This window comes from Dama dama, chromosome 32 (assembly GCF_033118175.1).
Source record: "Dama dama isolate Ldn47 chromosome 32, ASM3311817v1, whole genome shotgun sequence".
Classification (NCBI taxonomy): domain Eukaryota; kingdom Metazoa; phylum Chordata; class Mammalia; order Artiodactyla; family Cervidae; genus Dama; species Dama dama.
Genome location: NC_083712.1, coordinates 25,257,855 through 25,284,552, shown reverse-complemented (window position 1 = coordinate 25,284,552; position 26,698 = coordinate 25,257,855).

The following is a 26,698-nucleotide window of genomic DNA, read 5'->3' as shown; positions in this document are numbered from 1 at the left end:
TATATTACTACTGTATAATTTGAAGAAGCCATTCAAGTTTCTTAATTGTCCCAATAATAAATTTCTGTATAACAGAAAGATTCAATTCAGAATCATGTGTTATATTTAGCTGTCGTATATTTTTTGTTTCCTTCAGCCTGGAAAAGTTTCTCATTCTTTTCTTGACCTTCATCATCTTGACACTTTTGCAGATTACAGACCAGTTATTTTGTAGAATGCCCATCAGTTTGGATTTATCTGATAATTCCCCATGATTACATTCAAGATATGCATCTTTGGCAGAAATACCAGACAAGTGACACTGTTCTTCTCATTACATCATATCAGATGGTGCAAATTTCAATTTGTCCCATTACTGATAACAAATTGATCTCTTGATTACAATAGTATCTACCAGTCTTCACTAAAGCTACTCATTTTTCTTTCGTAAATAGCAAGTACTTTGTGGTGAGGTACTTGGAGACTTTGAAAGTATCACATTCCCAATCAAACTTCAATCAATGTGTTTATTTATGTTGGGATGGATTAATGGTTTTCTATTTTGTTCAACTGATTATCATCTGTTAGTATCATTTATTTGATGTTTCATTTTTTCCTTGCTTTTACTACTGGGTGCCCCTTAAAATGACATTTTTTGTCTTTGAACATGTCTCTATGAGGATGCCCTTTGCACCCCACTTGGGAGCCGGCACCTTCATCGGGTTTCCCTGCTGCCCCACCTCTTGGATGCCCTCCTCCCCCTGCTCTCACTCTGGCGTCCTCCTCTGGGCTACTTCGGTTCATCCCAACTCTCTTGGTGGCAGAGACTTCTTTCCTGCCCTGGCTTTCTGACTGAATTGTTCAGGAAGGGAACAGGAGGATGAGCTTCTGTCCTCAGTCCTGTTCTTCAGTGCCTCTTCAGATCTTCACTAGTTCATTAAAAAAAATGTATTTGGAGCCACAATGTAATGTTTGGTACTGTCTTGGTCTAGTACAGATAAAGTCACATCATTGTCCTGTGTTGGGAACACAAAAATCTTTCAGGGAAGCTAATACATAAATACAGCCATCTGAAGTCGACGGAGCTAGTGTTCTTTTCAAAAAATTAATTGATTAACTTTGGGCTCTGCTGGGTCTTTGTTACTGTGTGGGGGTTTTCTCTAGTTGTGGTGAGTGGGGGCTATTCTTTGTTGCAGTGTGTGGGCTTATGGTTGTGGTGGCTTCTCTTGTTGTGTAGCACGGGCTCCAGAGTGTGTGAACTTCAGTAGTTGTGACGCCTGGACTTGGCTGCTCTGCAGCATGTGGATTCTTCCTGGACCAGGGATCAAACTCATGTCCCCTGCATTGGCAAGTGGATTCTTAACCACTGGATCACCAGGGAAGACCAGATAGTGTCTTAGTAGAGGCATAAAAGAAGAGACACTCAAGGGTCATTTTGCCCACAGTCACGAGGGAGACTTCAGAGGAGAGGTCACACCCAAGCTGGTCAAGGACAGTCCAGGCTAGATTGAGGCAGTACAGATCGAGGCATGGAGGCCTGAATATACATAAAATCTCTGGGGAATAAGTGGTCTAGGATATTTGGGACCTGGGAGAAAATGGAGGGAAAAAACTGCATAAATATAGATTAAGATTATAGCAGAAAAGTTGGGGCCAGGGTAAAGGATTTTGAATGTCATGTTAAAGTTCAGACTTTGCAGAGTAGATGAGATTTGTGTTTTAGAAAGATAACTGGCAGCATTGTGGAGAGGCCACTGAAATTGCATGAGAGACTAATTTAGGAGGATATTACCCAATCTTTCTTCCTAAGCAAGAGACCCTGGTATGGTCTACACTAAAGAGCCTCCAGAGACAGGGAAGTTGGGGGAATTCTGTCTCTAAATTCGAGCAAAGACAGTGGTGTGCTGATAAATTTGTTGTTCAGTCACTAAGTCGTGTCCGACTCTTTGTGATCCGATGGACCCCAGCACATCAGGCTTCCCTGTCCTTCACTATCTCCAGGAGTTTGCTCAAACTCATGTCCGTTGAGTCGGTGATGTCATCTAACCATCTCATTCTCTACCACCTCCTTTTCCTCCTACCTTCAATCTTTCCCAGAATCAGGGTCTTTTTCGGTGAGTCAGCTCTTCATATCAGGTGGCCAAAGTTTTGGAGCTTCAGCTTCCGTATCATGCTGGTAAACCATGCATGCAAAGTTCTAATTGCAGCATTTGCTGAATGTCTGAGGTGTAAACGAATACACCCATTTTCAAGCTACCAGCATCTCATGACTGAACAGGGCTTGGAAAAGATGAACACAATCCGTTGTCCCCAGTTGGTGCAGGCCAACCCTAGCACAGTATTGGAAGGTGAAGAGGCTTCCTCTCCAGGAAATGAAGCTAGAGTAAGGGTCTTGTTTCGTTCAGGTGGCTGCAACAGAATACCATAGACCGAGTGGTTTAAACAACATTTCTTTCTCACAGTTCTGGAGGCTGGGAAGTCCAAGACCAAAGTGCCGGCAGAGCCAGAATCTGGCAAGGGTCTGCTTCCTTCTTCACAGATAACCCTCTTCTCGCCATGTCCTCACCTCAGGAAAGGCAAAGCATATTTTTGAGGTCTCTAAGGGTATTAATCCCATTTGTAGGGCTCCACCCTCATGATCTAATCAGCCTCCAAATGTTTGCCTCCTGATACTATCACATTTCGGTTTAGGATTTCAACATATGAATTTTGAGGAGATGCTGGGAAAGACTGAAGGCAAAAGCAGAAGGGGGTGGCAGAAGATGAGATGGTTGGATGGTATCACCGACTCAGTGAATTTGAGTTTGAGCAAACTCCGGGAAATAGTGAAGGACAGGGAAGCCTGGTATGCTGCAGTCCATGGGGTCACAAACAGCTGGACATGACTTAGAGACTGAACAAACAATTATCTTACAGACACTGTTCTAAACACTTTACATATATTAACTCTGTCATTGTCACTCATGTTATAGATGAGGAAATTTACATACAAAGAGATTAAGTAACTTGCTGGAGTCTTATAGTTGGTGAAAGTGCAGCAGCAGCTTGACTCCACCGCCCACTTTCTTTGGAATAACCACTCTGCTACACTGGGAAGAGGAAAAATGCAGGGAGGACAAAATACTGCTATCCCCAAAAATAATTCACTGCATAAATTATTAATAGGTCAGTTCAAAACCTGGCATATAGTAGGTGTGCAATTAAAGTTTTTTTAAAATAAATAAATGAAAACCTCCCTCACACCACTTAACCTTTTTGGAATGAGTGTTTTATAGTATTATACTTCTGTCTTGCTTTTTAACTGGGGATATTTTATAATTAAGATGGTCGTTGAGCATTGTATTTTCCCAAGCAAGAATTTGAGAAACATCAGAAGAGTACGTATTTCTTCAGTTTTGAAATCTTGTGCCAAATAAACTCCTAGACCATGGAGCTCTACTTTATCTATAGATTTAGTTAGTTCAACTATTCATTTAGAATAGCTCTTTCTCTCTCAACCTATTTTGCCCTGAAGAATTCTTTATGAGGCTGGCCAGGCTATTACCATGGAGGGTTTCATGAAGTGACAATCAGTGCTTTGAAAACCTGCCTTGATCTATGAGCAGTGTCGGTATATCCTGCCTGACACAAGTGCTCTGGGATCTGTCTTTACCTTCCTCTGAGCTTATTATATCCAAAGAGTCTACTTTTCACGAGAAGTCGAGAATGCATTGTTCCATCTCCATGATAAGAGGCAGAGTCTTCAATTAAAAAAAGAAAACCTCTGCATTTTGAAAGACCGAATAGGTTGGCACTTAAAAGGGAATTCCAGCTGGTTAATTTAGGGTGCTGAGAAAAACATCCAGCATAAAAACACTATCTGGCAGTAGGCCCACAACATTTTCAACTGGTTGTGAAATAGAGAGATTTTCATCATGTTGGGGACTTTGCTTTTCATTATCATGTCCTCTGACACAGGAGAATAAGTGAGGATGCACAGATTGGTCGTGGTATCTTGACCACAGTCATGAACATGATCAATGCCAGTTGTAGCAGAACCAGAGATGGTCTCATGCTTGCTGACATATTTGAAGTAAAAATAACTGAGCAAAAATTTTTAAATGTTTTCCCCAAAGGTCGTTTTGTTCTTTTTGATTTTTGCCTTCTAATTTTTTTTTTGCTTTTGTGTCTAAGAAGATATTCTGAAAATGTGAAGAGACTTTAGATAAAAGAAGGCTTTAGAAGGTTGTCAATTTTTGTTTTTGTTTTTGGTTTTTTTTCAGTGACTTGGCACACAAAAATTTATATGAATCCTTTGTGGTACTGGGCAACTTTCCAAGGCAGCTGTCATCCACATGATGACTCAGCAATTCAGACTACTTTACTCGTTTTGTCTGTGAAGTCCATGTAAGACATCCATGTTCTTGGATGAAAAGAGAATCTTAGTGTTGTATAGAGGTTTTTCATGGATTCAGGCTGAACGTCACAAATATATCATGTCTGCTCTCATTTCACTGGCTGGAAGTTTTCATGTGGCTGTGTGTAACTGCAGGGATATTGGAAGTACAGTCTTTCATGTGCCCAGAAAGAAGAGGACTAGATGTTGGTGAGCACTAATCATGGCTGCCATAGCCATGTTGTCCCCTCAAGCTTGCTAGGCATCAACAGAATCCAAATGACATGTGATCCAAATGAATCTATTAAACTCCTAAGTTTTCTGCCACCTGTAAAAGCTAACACAGTGAAACTGCTCCCATTGTGAAGTCCGTTACTTTCTTTTTTTTCATTTCTTGTTTCTATCAGTTGTTTGAGGTTCCGCAAATGAATTCTGCCTCTCGTAGAAATTTTTCCTTTCTTGTTTGTCTATTATTCTGTTGTTTCAGACAGAGGAATGTTGCTTGAGTCCTTGGGTAGAGTCTAGAATTCTTTAGTTGCAGCTGTAGCCCCAACAACTAATGTACTTACTCATCAACACTTTCAAGTCTGAATTTCTTCAACTTGAATCTTCTGTACACTATTGTAAGAGCATTTAGAGTTGTGTGATGAAGTTGGCGTCAATAGGACTAGTGCACTTTTTCTGCACTCCCCAACCTGGGTGTTGGACTGATCTTTTCCCTGTACATCCTTTAAGGCTGCTTGGTGTCCAAAGGGAGATGGCCAATTTAGGGATGATTGGGGCAGGTGTTTGCATCCAATATTTGTTTATTCCATTTCTAACACTCTTCATGGCTTTGTATAAACCCAAGTTTCTGTCTAATATAATTTTCCTTCTTTGTAGAAAACTCTTTTTAATATCCTTATAGTGTAAATCTGTGGGCAGTGAATTTTCTCAGTTTTGGTTTGCCTGAGATTTTCTCTCTCCTTCATTTTTAGAAAGATATCTTTATAGGGAATAGAGCACTCTATTGACAGCTTTTTCTTTTAGCACTTTGAAGATATCACACCGGTGTATTGTGTTGCATGTTTTGTGATGAAGAGTCTACATAATCTTTTCTTACTGTGAAGAACTGTGAAGGGTCTGAGATTTTACTCTATTCGCAAGCTAGAGACTTAGTCTGCCACAGGTTCATAGAAGCTAGCAGAAGACATGAGACTTCTGAGTGAGAAACAAAGAACTTTATTACTCATGGCACAGAAAACAGAATGAGCACCAGCATATTTGCATCTGTTCCCCTTACCCCATCAAGTCCTACAAAAATGATGCAAATGATCCCATATGGGCTGCATTATTGGAGAGGAACCTGAAACTTAGGGGACCCAAATCTTTTATAATGAGCAGTAAATGTATCTACCTTTCATTCTGGAGAGAGACACCCTCTCTTCTAAGACTGTAAGCAAACCTGCTTTTTGCCCTGGAAAGAGACACCATTTCTATATCATCAGGCTGTTTCATAGACAATATTGTATGCATAGTCTGGAAAAACGGCCAATCAGTGTTTCACTTACAAAGGTATTCAGAAACACATGGGATCCATAGAAAGTTGTCTCTCGACAGAAATGTGTCTCTCTCTCTTTTTTTTTCTGACTGCTTTCAGGATTTCATATTTGTTTTCAGCACTTTGAATGTGAGATACCAGGTGTGTATATATGTTCATGTCTGCAAGTGTCTGTGTGTTTTTGATGTTCATTTCTGTCTAGTATTCTCTGAGCTATTGGATCTGAGGTTTGGGGGTGGTCATTGATTTTGTCACACTCTTGGCTAGTATTTCTTCAAATAATTTTTGTGCTCTATTTTCTCTCTCTCTTCTGGAATTCCAATGATATACATATTAGACCATTTGATATTATCTCACAATTCCTGGTTGCTCTGTTCTTTTTCCTCCCTCAGTCCTTTTTTTTCCTTTGTCTTTCAGACTAGGTGATTTTTATTGACTTGTCTTTATCTGTACTGAATCTTTCCTGGGTTTTATGAGATTATTCATGAGGCTATAGAATGTATTCTTCATCTTTATTACTGTGTTTTTCATTTCGAGGATCTGAACTTGATTGCTTCTTTTTTCCCTTCCAGATATAATTGATATATAACATTGCATAAGTTTAAGGGATACAGTGTGATGATTTGATGTATTTGTATATTAACACTTCCATCATCTTATATAATTCCACTTTTGTGTGTGTGTGTGGTGAAAACATTTAAGATCTACTCTCTTAGTAACTTTTAAGTATACAATACAGTATTGTTAACTACAGTCACAATATAGTATGTTAGTACATTAAATACAGTGCGTTAGATCTCCAGAACTTATTCATCATGTAACTGGAAGTTTGTACCATTTGACCAATATCTCCTCATTTCCCCTACTCCCCAGCCCCTGGTAACCACCATGCTACTCTCTGTTTCTATGTGGCTTCTTTAGATTCCACATATAAGGGATATTACACAGTATTTGTGTGTCACTGTCTGACTTATTTCACTTAACATAATGTCCTCAAGGTCCATCCATGTTTTGCAATACATGCATATGCACACATATGTACACATATGCATCATAAATGCATATATATAGAATTTTTAGACACTCAAAAAACAGAACATGACCCCAAAATCTTTTAAAGCAATTTCTTTCACTATTCCAGAGAAACTATATGTAAATGCCTTAATACACAATGGTATGTATAAATCGTCTTTGAGCCTGTCATGGGTTGAATTGTGTTCCCCAATAATTCATATTTTAAAGTCGTGACTTCCAGCACCTTAGAATGTAACTGTATTTGGAAACAGCATCTTTAAAGAGGTAATCAGCTTAAAATGAGGTCATCAGGGTGTGCCTAATCCAGTATGACTAGTGCCCTTATGTAAAGGGAAGCATAGGACACAGACAGGTACAGAAAATAACATGATGGCACAAGGAGAAGACAGTCATCTATAAGCCAAAATGAGGTGTGTGGGGCAGATCCTCCTTTCACAACTCTCAGAAGGAACCAACCCTGCTGACACCCTGAATTTCTAAGTTTCCAAAATCATGAGACAAATTTTTGCTGTTTAAACCACCCAGTTTGTGGTACTTATAGCTGCTCTAGAAAACTATAATGGGCTTCCCAGGTGGCTCAGTGGTAAAGAATCTGCCTGCCAGTGCAGGAGATGCAGGTTTGATCCCCAGGTTGTGAAGATTCCCTGGAGCAGGAAATGGCAACCCACTCCAGTATCCTTGCCTGGAGAATCCCATGGACAGAGGATCCTGGCGGGCTACAGTCTGTGGGGTCACTAAAAGCCAGACACGACTGAGCATATGTGCATGAAAACTAGAATAGGGCCTATAGGCATAGACTTCTTTCGGTTACTAGGCCTGTGTAATGAGTTACCCTAAAACTTTGAAACTAAAATAACCATTTTATTTTGTTCTTTGGTTGGTCAAGCATTCAGATTGGACAGTAAGGATGAATTTTCTCTATTCCATGCTATCTGAGTCTTCAGCTAGAAAGACCAAAAAGACTGGTGGATGGAAATACCTTAAGACTCATTCACATGTCTGGTGCTTGGGCTGGGAGGATGCAGACTAGAGCTATTGACTGAAGTGCCTGCATATGGCCTTTCCATGTGGTTTGATTTCCTCATAGCTTGATGGCTTTATGATAGATGTGAGCATGGTGGCTCAGGACTCCAAGCATGAATGTCCCAGCATACAAGCAGAAATTGCATCATCTTTTAGAATCCACCTTAGGAGTCACACAGTCACTTCTGCCATACTTATTTGATCTAAGCGATTATAAGCCTGACAAAATTCAAGTTTAGTCAGAGAGGGGGCTGATGTGGACAATGTTTTAGAACCTTCACAACTTCCTGAAATTATTTCCTTGGGAGGCCTGGCATGTTTAGTGCAAAGCATATTTTCTTTTAATATAGGTCTTTGTAAGTCTTGGCCTATGTGAGATTAGACAAAAAGGGTAAGGTTAGATTAAATAAGATCTGAAAGTCAAGTGGAGAAAGTTCTGTGTGGTTAGGTAGGAAAATTAAGATTGATTTAGCTTTTTAGAGATATGTGAATGCAATGAATAGAACCTCTTTATCTCCTTTTTAATAAGAAGATCAAATACACCAAAGTCATCCTCTGAGAGTATTAATATGGGGCAACTTTCAGATGAACACATTAATCAAAGCCTCATGCCCTGATCTAAGCAAGAGTTTGCCTGAGCCAGAAGCTCATTTGACAGAATCAGAAATACTGAAATGCAAACGTCAAAAATATGGTTACAACTTGTAGTTTTATATGAAAGTCAGGGCTAGACAGATGTCTCTTCTCTCTGATAAAAGTGAATTCATGATATATCCAGCATTTAAAAGGACACTTGATCTAGCTGCAAATCAGTTTAACTCCTGGGCAGGGAACTCTGCTAGATGTTATGGGAAGTGATGAGATGTGTTAGAACATGGGTCCTCCTTTAAGGAAGGTGTAATTTAGTTAGGACAATTCTCATAATAAGCTGAAATAATTAAAGCACAGAAACGTTAAGTATACCTTGGCTAATAAAAATATTTGAAAATGATTCAGGCAGTTCCACATCTTGGAATTTATTTCCCAGACTATTTTCATATCGCTACTACAGAGAAGAGTTTGATGGGTTTAAAAGATAAGTGAAGGAAGAAGAAGCTTTCTTTCCTTTTGAAGGTTAAAGTCCATTTCTCTGCCTTTCTATTCTACCAAGAGAGGATATAAGACGAGTGTATTTCTATTTTGCAAATTTTCTTTATAGTGACATTTGCCCTTTGAAGGATCTTACCTGGGATTCCATCCAAAGGGCTGAGTCACTATTTGATTAAAAAGGCCTCTTCTCTAAAGTGGTCTTTCAAATGGGTCTTAAGGACAAGTTGGTTATTGTGGGTCTTTTTTTTTATAGAAGTCTTAGATTGGCACACCTGTATTTTCCCACTTCTAGGGATCAACAGAAGCTTGAAAACAAATCTTTGTCTAATGCAGACAAATGTGCAAATGTACATGCCACTAAGTTATAAGCAATACAGGAATGTTGCCTGGCTTTTTATGAACTTCTCCAGTAGGAATGACTTCTGGTTTTACAATTTAAGAAGAGATTGAGATAGATAAAAGGAAAGTTTAGATTTGTGTTTATGTATTGTTCTCTGTGGTGGAGTATTTCTTTTAACATATGTTTGGTTGGTATTTGAAAATGCTGGGTTTGTACAGTGCTATACTGACAAGTCAATCCTCCTAAGAAGAGTCATACATTATGTTACCATTTGCTCAAAAAGCACGTGGACACAAGATGCCACAAAAAATACTGTTGGTTTTTGAGAAGAAATTTATCTACCTTCATAATTATAGGTATGTGCGTGTATGACACTGAAGATGTAATGGTAATAATTTCTGTTTTCTAATGCAAATGCCTGGTGCTGCTGCTCTGGCACAGGCAAGTGAATAAATCAGCACTAGCAAATCTGAAATCATTCTCCAGGCAGGGATCCTACTAAACTTATCACCCGAGAAAACAAACACACACACCAAAAAGAGTAACGCGGAAACCTGTGAAATATGGGGAAGGTGGGGCATGCTTGCTGGGAAGCAAGGAAGGAAGCGAAATTGACACATGATAGGTAACCCATTATTAAACCTGGGTGACAGATCAAAGCTCCATTCCACCCTAATTAGATCAAATACGGCGCCATTTGTATTCATTTCTGAATGACAGCTGCGTTTATAGTGAAATATCTTTGTAATATATTCTGGGAGATGGGATGCTGAGGATATGGGATGTTGGCAAGGACTAAATTGTGGTAATATTACATTATAGATCTTAGGCAAGGCTCTTTTTTTTATGTTATAATGAATTCAGGAAAGAATAAAGTGAGGTAGAAGGCGACTTATGATGTGACTGGATGAACAATGCTTCAGCATTCCAAAGATGGGGGAGGCAGAGCCCAGGATATGTCAAGGGATGGGGGGCATTTCTGCAGTTAAAAATCACCTTTTGCATGGTTGTGCCAAAGGCAATTCTCTCTCCTTTAGACCTCATGGTTTTATTTATTTAGTTAGTTTACATTAATGTGCTCAGCAGCAGCTTTTGGAAATGTATTCACATTCCCAACACAAGGCATAAATCCTGCAGATTAAAAAAAATGTGTTTAAGACTATAGGTTTATTTTTACTCAGATTAAAATAAAAGTCCCTCTTCTGATGGTTGTTTGCAGGAGTTCTCATATCAGTTGATGCCTCTGATTTTCATCCTTCCTTTTGGAATTTGAGGGGTAGCTCCATCTACCGACCCCATGTTATAACAGACTGTCCAGCCATGTGTGTGCTAGCAAGATGGGTTATGACTGGGCCAAAGCAGCGTCATTATGTCTTTTGGAGCCTCCTAGGCTAGGATTCTATAACTGGCTCTTCCTGGCCAGTGAGTCCACTGGGCCAAGTTTTCTTGTATCTAAAGTAAGGGGACTGGACCAGGTGCCCTTTAAACTTCTTCCAGCACCTATAATCACTCTGGAATCACAGAAGTGGCCTCTTACTTACTTCCCCATATTTCCTAAGCACTTAGAAACAAATTGCCAAATAATGTTTATAAGAGTATAGGAATGGAAGGGACCCTGAAAAGAATCTGGTCCTTTTTCCTGGTTTGATTTGAATACTTCAGATAGATGAAGAACTGATCACATTTGAAGGTAACTGGGAAGATAGAAATGAACAGATATTGTTGAGCATTCACCCTGGGACAGGCTAATTGGATCCTCAGAACATCCCTGGAAGAGGGTGGTTACTGTCCTGCCTGGCAGCTGAGGGTCTTGGGCTTGGAGCTACACAGGGTTAGTCAGCTGGCAAGCAGCAGAGCGTGGGTTTGCGCCTGGCTCTGTCTACTTCTGGGCTTTCCTTCTGGCTCAGCTGGTAAAGAATCTGCCTACTATGCGGGAGACCTGGGTTTGATCCCTGGGCTGGGAAGATCCCCTGGAGAAGGGAAAGGCTACCCACTCCAATATTCTGGCCTGGAGAATTTCATGGACTGTATAGTCCATGGGGTCGCAAAAATTTAGACATGACTGAGTGACTTTCACTTTCTGTTTACTTCTAGAGTCACAGCTCTTTGCCCTAAACAGCGCCTTAAAAAAATACTGATCAAAATATGTTCTTCACAGTACCAAGAATCTGCTAGAAAAACAAGTCATTTGAATGACTGTGATGTGAGGAAGGTGCGGGACAAGAACTGTTCCCACTGAGCAGATGTAGATACTCAGACTTGGAAAGAGTGTCATGCTGTCAGTGGCAGCATCAAGGGCAAAGCTCTAGATGTTTTCTCCTCAACTGACCTTCATTTCTCCACCTACTGTAGAAAAGTCATTTTTTAAAAAAAAATTAAATTATTAATTCATTTTATTTTTTAATTAAAATGCATTTCTTTATTTGAAAAATATATGTTGGTTTTCATAATGAACTTTCCAACCACAAATATTCAAATCATATGGAGCTTAAAAAGGAAAAAAATACCTAACATTTTCATACAGCTTTTATCATAAAATTTTCCCAACATTTTTTTACATAATCCTTCGAATATCCAACGGACTTATCAATACATTTTTCAAAGCCTAGTACTCAGTTGCCTCAGCTGTTCTTGCTTCATTTAAAAAAAATTATTTATTTTTAATTGGAGGATAATTGCTTTACAATATTGTGTTCATTTCTGCCATACATCAACATGAATCAGTCATAGGTATATATATGTCCCCTCCCCCTTAAACCTCCCTCCCATCTCCCACCCCATCTCTATGTTAGCACAGAGTACTGGATTTGAGCTCCCTGCATCATATGGTAAATTCCCACTGGCTATCTATTTTACATATGGTAGTGCATATGCTTTTGAACTGTGGTGTTGGAGAAGACTCTTGAGAGTCCCTTGGACTGCAAGGAGATCCAACCAGTCCATCCTAAAGGAGATCAGTCCTGGGTGTTCATTGGAAGGACTGATGCTGAAGCTGAAACTCCAATATTTTGGCCACCTGATGGGAAGAACTGACTGATTGGAAAAGACCCTGATGCTGGGAAAGATTGAAGGTGGGAGGAGAAGGGGATGACAGAGGATGAGATGGTTGGATGGCATCACCGACTCAATGGACATGAGTTTGAGTAAACTCTGGGAGTTGGTGATGGACAGGGAGGCCTGGCATGCTGCAGTCCATGGGGTCGCAGAGTCGGACATGACTGAGTGACTGAACTGAACTGACGTGCATATGTTTTCATGCTATTCTCTCAATTCATCCCACCCTTTCCTTCCCCCACTGTGTCTGCAAATCTGTTCTCTATGTCTGCGTTTCCACTGCTGTCCTGCAGATAGGTTCATCCGTACTGTCTTTCTAGATTCCATATCTATGTGTCTAAGATAGAGGTGAGATCATATCTCTGGAGCCAGAGCCATGTTGGGGGGTGTAGGAGAAATGAATGTTAGCAGCCCTTTCTGTGTGTGTGTTTTAACTCTCAGCTGTAAACTGCACAGAACAATGTGCACCTTGATGTATTGTGAGGTTACCTGAGCTCATGCTTTGCCTGGAAAGAGGCTCAATAAACTCTTTTCCCCATCTTCTAAATGTATTGCATTCAGATGAGAGCAGAAATCTATGGCTTGTCTCCACAGTGACACTAATATGACTAGAAATTAGACACAGTGATTTTGCAGTTTTTTTTTTTTTTTAAATAGAAGGCCTTCACAGAGCTGTATTAACTTAGTCAATTCCTACAGAGCTCCGTTTTAGGTGTCCAGGCTGTTGCCAATGTAAAAGCATAATCACAGACACAAAATTATTTTCAAAATAATTCAACCCCATTGAAATTTATGCATAAAGATAACATTTAAAGAAAGTATTATTTTCAAAAACAAAACCCAAACCTATAGACAACACACATACATACGTATCTTTAAGGTTTATGTAATGTTACTGAGCTGTGAAATGGAACCGTCAGCTCCTCTCACCTGAGGGCTGGCATCTCCGTCTTTCTTGATGTGTGTTGGTGTTAATTATTTAACATCATAAATGGGCATCAATAGGAGTCATTCACATTGACAAAAAATTCCTCTTAAGTATATTGAGTTGGCCAAAAAAGTTTCTTTGGGTTCTTATGGAAAAACCCTAATGAACATTTTTGGTCAATCCAATATAAGAACTATGTAAAAAGAAACAATTAGAATATTAAAAAATATTTTCTTGATTTTAATAATAATTTAGTTAGATGTGGTTGAATGTGCACTGGATTACTCATGTGTACATTACAGATTACAGATGTGTAATGTGTACATTACAGATTAAGTTTCATGTGCCCAAGATTGCTCATTTTAAGTAAAGTGTCTCTAGCCACATATAGTGAATTCACAGCACTTCTCAAAACTCCTCTGAAGAGAAAGCAGAAATAGTCCTGAGCCTGGATATCCAGCAGAGGACAGTAAAGTCCCAGTTTTATTTTCTGAATGGTTTTCTTTCAGATGACTGCAGTTGTAGAGTGTTGAAGCACTGGGGCGGCTGACGTGTAATTGCAGACATTAAACATTTCCGAGGAGAGACATAAAATGTATTGTGAGGTCAATGAAATTCTTTGTCAAGTCTTCTCTGCAGGTCTGACCCCTTAACATGACAGTGCAGACCTGAAAGATAGGCCCAGCACTCACTGACTTGCCGTATCAAGTGTATAATGAACTTCACTGGCCAAGCACTTCTGTGTTTTATTTTGTTTAAACAGCAACAGCTTTCTCTGCAACTGTGTTAGCGTGCAATTTCACCAAGCTATTCATAAATGAATTATATTGGTTTCATATCTTATCCAATTGCTTTTGAATTTCAAGTTCTCTTAACAGACCATTCGGATTTGGTAAGATGGAAGGAGGTTTCTATTCTTTCTCCTCAGCCCTCCACACCCTTTCCTCCCTTCAAATTTTTCTTGGGAGTTGTCTGGCAACTTGGCATGCGTGGAAAATGTAGAACATTTTCTTTTTTTCTAAGAAAAGTGAATTCTCAGAGAGCTAAAGGAAAATAGAGAACTATGATGGCAGTCTTGGTGAATTTTAATCATGTTTTGGGTATCAATCCTTGATCTAGGTGAGTAGAAATGCTATGTGTTATTTGTCAAGGAGGTCGATACCTCATGCAGGGGCCACAATAAGCTATTTATATGGTCAAATTGGAATAAAATGTTATGGGCATAAGTCGTTCAAAACCGCTAATTCCTATGTTTCTTTGGAGAAAATCATGAAAACTGTTGGGCAGTAATAACACGTTCTGGTAAACCATATTTTTATCTGTGCTCTGTGTAGCCACTCTGCTGTTTGTGGTCCATGCTGGAGCTGACCAGTGGGTAGTCACATTACATATCATGTCAAAGACCTAGTAAGCAAAAGGAGAAAAAACTACAATGGGCAATATGTATATATTTTTAGCTTAGAAATTCAGAAAATGACTTCTTGTTGACTATGGTGACTCCACGCAGTGTTCCACTGGTTCTGGACATTAGGAAAGCCTTGAGGGCTGAGATTTTGCTCTTTTTGGAGAGTTCCCAGAACATAAGTTCTTCATCTTCAAAGTAGGCCATTTTGCTTACTGGGTGAAAGAAATATCACTGTTTAGATCATTGTCTGTTCTCCACATAAATTGTTGGATGAATGAATTTTATTATTTTTATTTTAAAAATTATTTTTATTTTATTATTATTTTAAAAAGTCAGGACCAAATCAATTGAAGAGTTTTTTATTGGGCATATGCAATCTATATTTTCCATTACAAACTGAAATTTTTTTCCTATTAAAAACTTATTTAGTCCATTTATTAAATTTTTGCATTACTCTTTTGGAAAAGATTGAAACTTAATCTTTATGCCAAAAGTACATTGTACTGTAAGCTTAGATGAAATATAAATGTCTTTAATTATTTGTCACTATGCTAGGTATAGAGAGGTAAGCAAAGAAATGGGAAGGCATTATCCTTATCCTTGATGTATACAATGTCATTGGGGAGATGAGGCCAAGTCATGTGAAAGTACTAAGAACAGGATAAGACAGTGTATCATTTAGAGCTTTATTTCAGATTGGTAGTATAATACAGATTAGAAGAATACAAGATCACTGGAGATAGATGTGATATTGGAAAACTTGTTGAGGTAGAACTTGAACCAGATAGTGGAAATGGTCTGCTGTGGGGCAGAGAAGATGAAGGGTATTCAAGATGTTTATTCTACTTGGACCTTGAAATGGGGTTTACCTATGCCTTTGTTAGAGCAAGTATCATACTCTGGAAACTATTTACATGTGGGCCCCATATCCCATATTAGAAGTGTAAGCTACTGAGGAACAGGGCATGTGTGCATGCTCCGTCGCTTCAGTCCTGTTTGATTTTTTGACTGTATGGACTGTAGCCTGCAAGGCTCCTCTATGCATGGAATTCTCCGGGCAAGAATACTGGAGTGGGTTGCTGTGCCCTCCTCCAGGGGATCTTCCTGACCCAGGGATTGAATCCATGTCTCTTACATCTCCTGCATTAGCAAATCAGGTTCTTTTCCACTAGCACCACCTGAGAAGCCCCCAAGGAGGGGCAGGGACATTATCTTAAATAACTGGGAGTCCTCCACTTTGCCTGGCTCACAGTAGACTGTTAATAAATATTGTTGAATAAAAAAATGGAGGCTGAGGGCTGGAATGAGCATGACATTTGTGTGTAGATTTAGGGTGAAGTGGAGAAGATAGGGCTCAGTAAGGAAATCCTACCAGCTGAAGCAGAGAATTTGTGTTGGGAGCAGTAGAAACAAGTTTGAAGCAATTGAAGGATGTTACCATTAAGGAAATAAAGGAAGAATTTTGATGAGATATGGTAGCAATAAGAAACTTAAGCAGTAATGTGACATGAAGTTAATGTTATAGGAAATTAATCTGGCTGTGATGCAAAACTAGCATCAAAACACTAAAGTATTGAAATTTGACAATGCAAAGGCTTTTTTCCATTTTTTATGTTTTTCTTTTTCTTAATTTTATTAAAAAAAAAAATTATTGGGGTATAGTGGCTTTACAATGTTAACCATTGTATCGCCCAATGTATTAACCATTGTGTTAACCAGAGCCATTACTTGTTAACCGTTAACATGTAAATGTGTTATTTCTGCTCTACAGCAAAGTAAATCAGCCATATGTAATACAAAGACTTCTAAAGCAGTCATACTTTTCCTTGCGACCTAAAATGATGAATATACATGAATAAATTGTTGGTCAACATAGTTTCACAAAAATAACTTCTTTTTCTGTAAATAAGAAGAAAAAATAGTCACTGAAAGAGAGAGAGATAAGTCAGAAGAGTTACCTTGAAATAATGTGAACTCATTTCTTTAGCAAGTTCTAAGCAGATTCTTATTACTTTGCAATTCCTAATTTTAGTAATGAACAAGCAGGTAATAAATGACAACCATTAACATGTAGTGAATAGACTTCCATGGAATATGGTGGTGGTTTAGTTGTGAAGTCTTGTCCAACTCTTATGACCCCATGGACTGTGTAGCCCACCAGGTTTCTCTGTCCATGGGATTTTCCAGGCAAGATCACTGGAGTGAGTTGCCATTTCCTTCTCCTGGGGATCTTCCCAACCCTGGGATTGAACTTGGGTCTCCTGCACTGCAGGCAGATTCTTTGCCGACAGAGCTACCAGGGAATTCCCCTCCATGGAATATGGGGGAGCTTCATCTTGAAGCCAGAGAGGGTTACTTTAACAGGGTGATGTTGAATGTTCAGGGGAAAAGTCCCTTTGATGTAAATATGGTCTTACTAGAACAGTTCCAACCATCTGGAGAACAGCATTTCTACAGAGTGCTGTGTTGTATGTAAACAGGGAGTGTCAGAGAACAACATTAGCAAATTACCTGTGTGACTTGTGACAAAGACACATCACGTTGCTCAAAATGAGCAAAACAGCCAGGACTGTGGGATTGGGGGCTGAATCCGGCCTCTGGCTGGGCCGCACGGGCAGTCAACAGTTGGGGGCTTTAGTGGAAAGACACATGTTTAGTTGGCAGGCTTTAGCCTTTTCACCTCATTGGTTTAGCCTTTCATCTCATTTGTAAATATGGGGAAAAATCATCATCACCCATCCTGAGGTCTATTCATTCTCTAAGATCAGTTCAAATATCCCATCCCAGCTGTCATTGTCTCTTCTCCCTTGACCCTCTTCCCTTTCTGTTCTCACAGATTTTATACCTACTTATTTGAACTGATCATATTGTATTTTTCAGCACATTTAATGACTATTTGTATGTCTCTCTCCTCCCACTAGACTCTGATTTTCTTGAGAAGGGGATCGACATTTCATTATCATTATTTTTGTATCTTTAGAACAATTACCCTGGGAAGAAACATGAGTTAACACTTCACTGAGGACAGCATGGTGCGATGATCAGAGACTAAGCTTTAGGCTCAGATAGGTTTATGTTTGAAGGTCAGCCCATGCAAGAGTTAAGAACTTAGGTAAATTTCTGAACATTTCTGAGCCTTGTTTTTCTCCTCTGAGAAATGAGGAGAATGATACCTATCACATAGGGTCGAAAATGGATTAGAAGAACTAGTATGTGCCACTGCAAAGCTTGGGTCGCAATTATGATCTCTAACTTCACCTCAGACCTCAGGGTTGAGCAGAAATCCTGTTTCCTTAATAGCATCTCTTTTCCATTCACTACAGCAGAGCAGTCCTGTACATTCACTAGCCCACTGGTTATTTACAGGTAGCTGACATATATACATACATATTGAGCTCATATGTCTTAAGTTGAACTCGTTATCCCAAACCTGTTCTGCTTCTTGTGTTTCTACCCTAGTAAATGAAACTGCCACGCACTCAGTAGGCCAATCTATGGGTTTGGATTTTTTTTTTTTTTTTTTTTTTTTAGTTTTTTAGAGTTCCTTTTTAAAATTGAAAAGTATTCCTTATTAGTAGAATTATCACAGATATATGTAATAGTCTACATAGTTTTCATCTATTCCCCTTTTCTTTGGCTTACTGCCTCAAAGTTTTTATTTATTTTTGATTTTATGATGGACTATATCGAGACCTTCTAGAACTAACACCAAAAAAAAAGTTCTTTTCACCACGGGGGACTGGAATGCAGAAGTAGGAAATCAAGTGATACCTGGAGTAACAGGCATGTTTGGCCTTGGAGGACAAAATAAAGCAGGGCAAAGGCTAACAGAGTTTTGGCAAGAGAACGCACTGGTCAAAGAAAATACCCTCTTCCAACAATACAAGAGATGACTCTACATTTGGACATCACCAGCTGGTCAATACCAAAATCAGATTGATTTTGTTCTTTGCAGCCAAAGATGGAGAAGCTCTATACAGTCAGCAAAAACAAGACCAAGAGCTGACTGTGGCTCAGATCATGAACTCCTTATTGCAAAATTCAGACTTAAATTGAAGAAAGCAGAGAAAACCACTAGACCATTAGGGTATGATCTAAATCAAATCCCTTATGATTATACAGTGACAAATAGATTCAAGGACTTAGATCTAATAGAGTGCCTGAAGAACTATGGATGGAGGTTCATGACATTGTACAGGAGGCAGTGATCAAGACCGTCCCCAAGAAAAAGAAATGCAAAAAAGCAAAATGGCTGTCTGAGGAGACCTTACAAATAGCTGAGAAAAGAAAAGAAGTGAAAAGCAAAGGAGAAAAGGAAAGATATACCCATATAAATGCAGAGTTCAAAAGAATAACAAGGAGAGATAAGAAAGCCTTCTTAAGTGATCAATGCAAAGAAGGAGGAAAACAATAGAATGGGAAAGACTAGAGATCTCTTCAAGAAAATTAGAGATACAAAGGGAACATTTCATGCGAAGGTGGACACAATAAACAGAAACGGTATGGACCTAACAGTATCAGAAGATATTAAGAAGAGATGGCAGGAATACACAGAAGAACTATACAAAAATTTTCCTGATCCAGATAACCAGTTGTGTGATCACACAATAAACAGAAACGGTATGGACCTAACAGTATCAGAAGATATTAAGAAGAGATGGCAGGGATACACAGAAGAACTATACAAAAATTTTCCTGACCCAGATAACCACAGTTGTGTGAAGTCAAGTGGGCTGTAGTAAGCATCACTATAAATAAAGCTACTGGAGGTGATGGAATTCCAGTTGAACTATTTCAAACCCTAAAAGATGGTGCTGTGGAAATGCTGCACTCAATATGCCAGGAAATTTGGAAAACTCAGCAGTGGCCACAGGACTGGAAAAGGTCAGTTTTCATTCCAATCCCAAAGAAGGGCAATGCCAAAGAATATTCAAACTGCTGCACAATTCCACTCATCTCACATGCTAGTAAAGTAATGGTCAAAATTCTCCAAGTTAGGCTTCAATACTACGTGAACGGAGAACTTCCAGATAATCAAGCAGGATTTAGGAAAGGCAAAAGAACCAGAGATCAAATTGCCAACATCCACTGGATGATGGAAAAAGCAAGTGAATTCCAGAATAACATCTACTTCTGCTTCATTGACTATGCCAAAGCCTTTGACTGTGTGGATCACAACAAACTGTGGAAAATTCTTCAAGAGATGAGAATACCAGATCACCTGACCTGCCTCCTGAGAAACCTGTATGTAGGTCAAGAAGCAACAGTTAGAACTGGACATGGAACAACAGACTGGTTCCAAATTGGGAAATGAGTATGTCAAGGCTGTATATTGTCACCCTGCTTATTTAATTTATATGCAGGGTACAACATGCGAAATGCTGGGCTGGATGAAGCACAAGCTGGAAGCAAGATTGCTGGGAGAAATATCAATGACCTCAGTTATGCAGATGACACCACTCTTATGGAAGAAAGCAAAGAACTAAAGAGCCTCTTGGTGAAAGTGAAAGAGGAGAGTGAAAAAGCTGGTTTAAAACTCAACATTCAGCAAACTAAGATCATGGCATCTGGTCCCATCATTTCATGGCAAATAGATGGGGAAACAATGGAAACAGTGACAGACTTTATTTTTTTGAGCTCCAAAATCACCGTGGATGGTGACTGCAGCTGTGAAATTAAAAGACACTTGTCCCTTGAAAGAAAAGCAAGTTTTCTTTCTTTTAATATGCTGTCTAGACACATTAACCTAGACAGCATATTAAAAAGTAGAGACATTACTTTACTGACGAAGGTCTGTTTAGTCAAAGCTATAGTTTTTCCAGTAGTCATGTATGGATGGGACAGTTGGGCTATAAAGAAAGCTGAGCACTGAAGAATTGATGCTTTTGAACTGTGGTGTTGGAGATGACTCTTGAGAGTCCCTTGGACTACAAGGAGATCAAACTGGTCAATCCTAAGGGAAATCAGTCCTGAATATTCATTGGAAGGACTGATGCTGAAGCTGAAACTCTAATACTTTGGCTGCCTGATGCGAAGAACTGACTCATTGGAAAAGACCCTGAAGTTGGGAAAGATTGAAGGCAGACAGAGAAGGGGATGACAGAGGATGAGACGGTTGGATGGCATCACTAACTCAATGGACATTAGTTTGAGCAAGCTCCGGGAGTTGGTGATGGATGAGAAGCCTGGTGTGCTGCAGTCCATGGGGTCTCAAAGAGTCAGACACAACTGAGCGACTGAACTGAACTGAACTGATAGCTGGTTTACAATGTTGTGTTAATTTCAGGCATACAGAAAAGTGATTCATTTATACATATACATTTATCTGTTCTTTTTTTTTTTAAATTCTTTTCCCATCTAGGTCATCATATAACATTGAGCAGAGTTCCCTGTGCTATACAGTAGGTCCTTGTTGATTATCCATTTTAAATATAGCAGTTTGTACATGTCTTTCCCAGATGCCTTAACTATCCTTCCCCTCACCCCCATGAGTACCCCCTGGGTAACCATAATTTCTTTTGATTTTGTCTTCTTTGCCCTGCACACCTAAATTAACCACTGAGTCTTGTCAATCCATCCACTCCCCTCTTTACCCACTTCCACTCCCCAAGTCCCCACTATCAACATTTATTGCCTTGTTCTCCAACAACAATCTGTAAACGGTTATCCTGCCTCTACAACTGTGAACCCCCTCTTTCAATTAATACATATAACACACAAATGTGAGGATTTCCAGACCATTCGTGTTTGGGCTTTGCATATCTATCTAACCCTGTGTTCCCTTATCAAAGCACTTATAATGATATATTAGGGCACATGTTTGTAATTCTCCCTGTGAACTCCCTGAGGGAGGGAAAGCATGCTTGTCTTGAGGGAGGGAAAGCATGCTTGTCTTGATGGCACTGTAAACAAACATTGTAGATGGTAGGTATGCCATAAATAGGGGAAAGAAAGAACAAAGCAACTAGCGTGGATCTTGAAACAGAGTAATTCTTCTCTTCATACTCTTATTTTCCCCATCTTCCTTACCTTTTTTATTTTATTTTATTTTATTTATTTACTTGGTTGCACTGGGTCTTAGTTGCAGAACTTGGATTTTCAATCTTTTCAATCACTGGGGCATGTGAACTCTTACTTGCGATATGTGGGATCTTGTTCCCTGACCAGAGATTGAAGTAGGCCCCCACTCCCCTCTGCACTGGGAGCGTGGAGTCTCAGCCGCTGGACCACCAGGGAAGTATTCTCCATTCTCCTTTTCTTTTCATTCCTTCTTTTTCTCTCCTACTTACAGTCATTGGTTTTAATTTGTATCATTGTTTAACTATGATTAATATCATAATTATTATCATCATCAGTCATCACCTAATATCACTTCTAGCAACAGCTAGAACCTGGATGGGGGCCCAGCAGAAAAGGCTACAGAGACTCTGTTGAAAGCTACTCAAGGGACTTTCGAGGAGAAGGAAGGCATTCTGGACCCTCCTCAGTCACTCATCTGAAGGCCTCTTATGGAGGCAAGAGGGCTTCCTTGGTGACTCAGATGGTAAGGAATCTGCCAGCAAAGCGGGAGATCCAGGTTTGATCCCTGGGACAGAAAGATCCCCTGGACAGGGAATGGCAACCACTCCAGTATTCTTGCCTGGAGAATTTCATGAAAAGAGGAGCCTGGCAGGCTACACTGTCTGTGGGGTCACAGAGTTGGACATGACTGAGCAACTGATACTTGTGGAGGAGAGTAGCAGGTGCACTTCTCGCGTTGATCTACCTGGAGCATCAACCTGACTGCTTTCAGTGGAAACAGATATGTTAACTCCATCTCCAGTGGCCTAGCTACTGGGCCCCATCACATTTGTCCACAAAGCCGGAGGGTTTTGAATGAATTAAATGAACTTAACTCTCTACTCCTTGTACTTCAGTCCTCAATTTTTCTCTTTCAATATCTTCTTGTGTTCTTTGTCCATAGGGATCCAGTATTCTCCTGCCTAGAAATTTTTAAATCTACAGTCACTATATAGAGGTTAAATGAAGAAAGCTTAGGCAACTTGTTGAAAGTCACCTACAACTAGTCATTTGCAGAAGAGGGACTAGCATTTGGGCTTTCTGAATTCTAGAGTTTTTCCTACCATAACAACTTGCCCAGTGTGAATTCAATTCACTGACTAAAAAACAGAAATGAATTCAGAATGGAGCAGAGGAGATTGTGTATGAGTGTGTGTGTGTGCGCGCGCGCGTGTGTGTGTGTATGTTTGGTGTGCTGTGTGTTTTGGAGGTGAGCAAGTATTTTTTGTTGCTCATTCACTTCTTCCTGCCCTCTGCCACCACTTTTAATCCTTCATGTTCTCTGTTCCTGTTTTCATCTTATTTCCCCCATTTAGTTGTCCCATTCTCTGCCTGTCTTTGTCTCTCCCCATAAATTGCCCATTTTCTAATGCTCTCTTCATTGCTTCCCAAATCCTAATTCCTTTCATCTTTTGCCTTCTATTTCTCCTTCTCCTTTCTTTGCAGGTCTGAAGGTTCAATAGTTCCCTAAAAAATATGAAATGTTGGAGCTTTAAGGGACATTAAAGATGTATAATTTTGATTAATTTATACCATATCCAGTTTTATAAGGACTATTTGATATCCAATGAGCCTTTGGAAAGTCTTAAATTTTTTTTTTCTAAATTGGTAATATTACATTTTTTCAGTAAAACTAAGTCAAGCACTTGAAGACCAATTTCTCCCTTGGGAACTTTATGTCCTCTCACAAAAGGGTGTGTATGCCAGTCTTTGCCAATATGGAAGCTATATGAAATGAACTCTTTGAAAGTTGTAAATAAAGAGAAAGTTCTATAGTATGTATCTATATCCAGTCTTAGGGGGCAGTGGTAGGTGTAGGAGGGCAAGATTTTGAACGCAGATTAAGCAGAATGTTGTCAAATTGAGGAATAATGATAGTGGGACTAAGTTGAGAAGAATCGGTAAAGGCAAGAAGACTGGATGAAGGAAATTGGAGCCTTGGTTGACAAATGGGCAGAGATGAAGGCTGGAAGAACTGTGAAGCAGGCTGTGCTGCTGAGGTCTGAAGTTAGCTCTGAGTCAGGGGTTTTCTCTGTTGGCATACTGTCCCATTACCATGGGCACCTCCTGTGTTCCTCCACCTCTTGTGCTCTGAAGTAGAGCCTCCTAAAGGGTCAGGCTTATATATGCAGGACTTGAAAATTAACAAAAAATGCCCTTATTTATAGAGATTGCTTATTGTCTATGATGGGTGATCATACCTCGTAGGAAATGGATGTTTCAGGGCCTCATATTTTCCTTTAACAATCCATCCATCCTGTTCATTCAGGCTTTTTTTTTTCTTTTTTTGCTTTGCCACATGTGTGGTTTGTAAGATCTTAGTTCCTGGAAAAGGGATGGAACCCTGGGCCCCCAACAAAGCATGGAGCCCTAACCACTGGACCACCAGGGAATTCCAGGGAAATCCAGGTCTTCATGTTGTCTTTTAGTGACCTAACTTTTGGGGTCCAACACTTTCTGGGAGGACAGTGACAGGAAGTTCTTACTTCTCCTTCTATCTAAGTTTCCTCTTAATAGGAGATTAACATAGGGGGCTTAGTGAAATATCAGAGCATCTGAATTAGCTGATACATGGTTGTGGTTAAACATCATAGATCAGCCTCATACATCTCCCAGTCTAGACACTCTGGACTGCAAGTTCTTTGGTTTCCATTTAAATAGTATAGAGATTAAGATCACAGATTAGGTGGGGTGGGAGGTAGTGGGGAGGTTCAAGAGGGAGGGGACATATGTGTACCTGTGGCTGATTCATGTTGATGTATGGCAGAAACCATCACAATATTGTAAAGTAACTATCCTCCAATTAAAAATAATATAAAATTTAAAAAAGTCACAGATGAGGGATCCAAATTGCCTCAGTGTTTCTAGTGTGACCCTGGACACATTATTTTACCTGTTTCTTAGTTTTCACAACTTTAAAATGAGGATAATAATAGTAAAAGGAAGGGCATGTTCAGTTCAGTTCAGTCGCTCAGTTGTGTCCAGCTCTCTGTGACATCATGGACTGCAGCACGCCAGGCCTCCCTGTCTATCACCAACTCCCAGAGTTTACTCAAACTCATGTCCATTGAGTCAGTGATGCCACTCAACCATCTCATCCTCTGTCTTCCCCTTCTCCTCCCACATTGAAGGCAGAAGGGCATGTTAGTAATAGCTATTATATTTGTTGTGGTTATGGCCAGGGGTGTGTCCAAATTGGCATAGGGGAAGAAGTCTTTTGAGGCTGCTGGGAAAATCATGCTTTTAGATCTGTGTGATAGAAGATGTCTGAGCACCCATTTCTTTCTACTTCACCTACCTGTACTACAGAGGCAGCAAAGTCCAAAGCTACATCTTTCTAGACGTCTTTCTGCTGGAGGTTCTGGATGGAAATTGGCCTCACCAATTAGAGTCTCTCAAGTTAAGATTTGGAAGGCAGAAATGAGAAGGAAGTAGTGGATTCATTAAAAGTATTAGAGGCAAAAGAGGAACTGTTTAGATTGGGCCCGTGTTCTTGTCTTCTTATTTGGACAAAATGTCAAGTCAGATCTCAAGGGATGGCAAAGAGATTCTGGAGGAGCAGTTAAATGAATTGATGCCCACAGGTGAAAGTCTGGCTGAGGATGAAAACCCCAGATGAGCTTTGAAAGGCAGCTTCCACTGTGGGGTTCCCACGTCATAGAATGAGGTGGGCATGGCTGTGCTGATTCCTTGAGGACCTGAGTAAGACGATCCACGCCACCTCTGCGGAGGGGTCTTTCCCCTCAGTGTATGTCACTGGTAGCTTGGAGTAGTCCACTTGGACAAGTTAAGCCATTAGCATATTTCTTTAAATCCTCAAAAATGTAGGCTCAGTGGGAGTGCTTGCATAAAATAAGGCCCCTAAAATGTTCATGCTAACCACTTGTCTAAGAGGAGAGAGAGGCTGAAGGTAGAGAACCTTGGTGTGAAATTCCTGGGGCATCTTTGCAAATCAAATGGTGCTGTGCGCCTCCTTGTTGGAAGTTAATGAGTATCTACAAGTGAGGGCGAAGATCAGATGCCTAAGAAGTTTAGTCACACACCCTGGGCCTGGGTGAGGGGTTGCCAGGAACCAGCTTAGCTGGGGATTTGGACAGTCTGGACAAATGTGTAAAAACCCATAGCTTCAGGCTTATTTGCTCAGCCAGAGGGCTTCAGTGGGCTGAGGGCAGCCAGCAGAAGGAACGGTCAGGATAAACAGTGAAAGCGGACTCTGGACAGTGGGCGAAGGCAGCTCCAAGCTAGGTTTCTGCTCTCTGCGGCTTGACTTTCCTGATTTGAGCCAATTTCTTTCTTCTTTTTTTAAACTCAATCTCCTCCTTTTTTTCCCCCTTTATTTCTCTCCCTTCCTTCTTTTCTTTACTCCTTCTCTTTCTGCCTTCTTCTATTTTTAAAATTTTTAAAAATAAAGTTACACATGGTTTGAAGAGTCAAATAATTGCATTTGGTCTGTTATGAAAAATAATCTGCCCTCCCTCTTCTCTTACTTCTTTCTCAGAGGCAACAGTTTCAAACTTTAATTGCCCTCCCCCTTTTGGTTCTGCCACTGTATAAGAATAGCATGATTTTATTACTATTCCCATATTTTCAATTTTAGGTATTTTTTATGGGAGTTAAGGTTTTTTTTCCTTCTTTCCTTCTCTCCTCTCTACCTCCTCACAAGCAGCCTTCCCATTAGGTTATACTTTTGGTTAGATTCACACTCACTGTTTCATGACTGTGGCTATGTAATTACCATCCACGGCTGAGCCTGTGGCAAATCGTAATTGCTTTTCTTTTACGGCTTTCTGTCTTTTCTGGATTAATAACTGCTTTTTCATGTGGTTACTTCTGCGTGTTTTTTTTTTTTTTTATTACTAATACAACCCCAG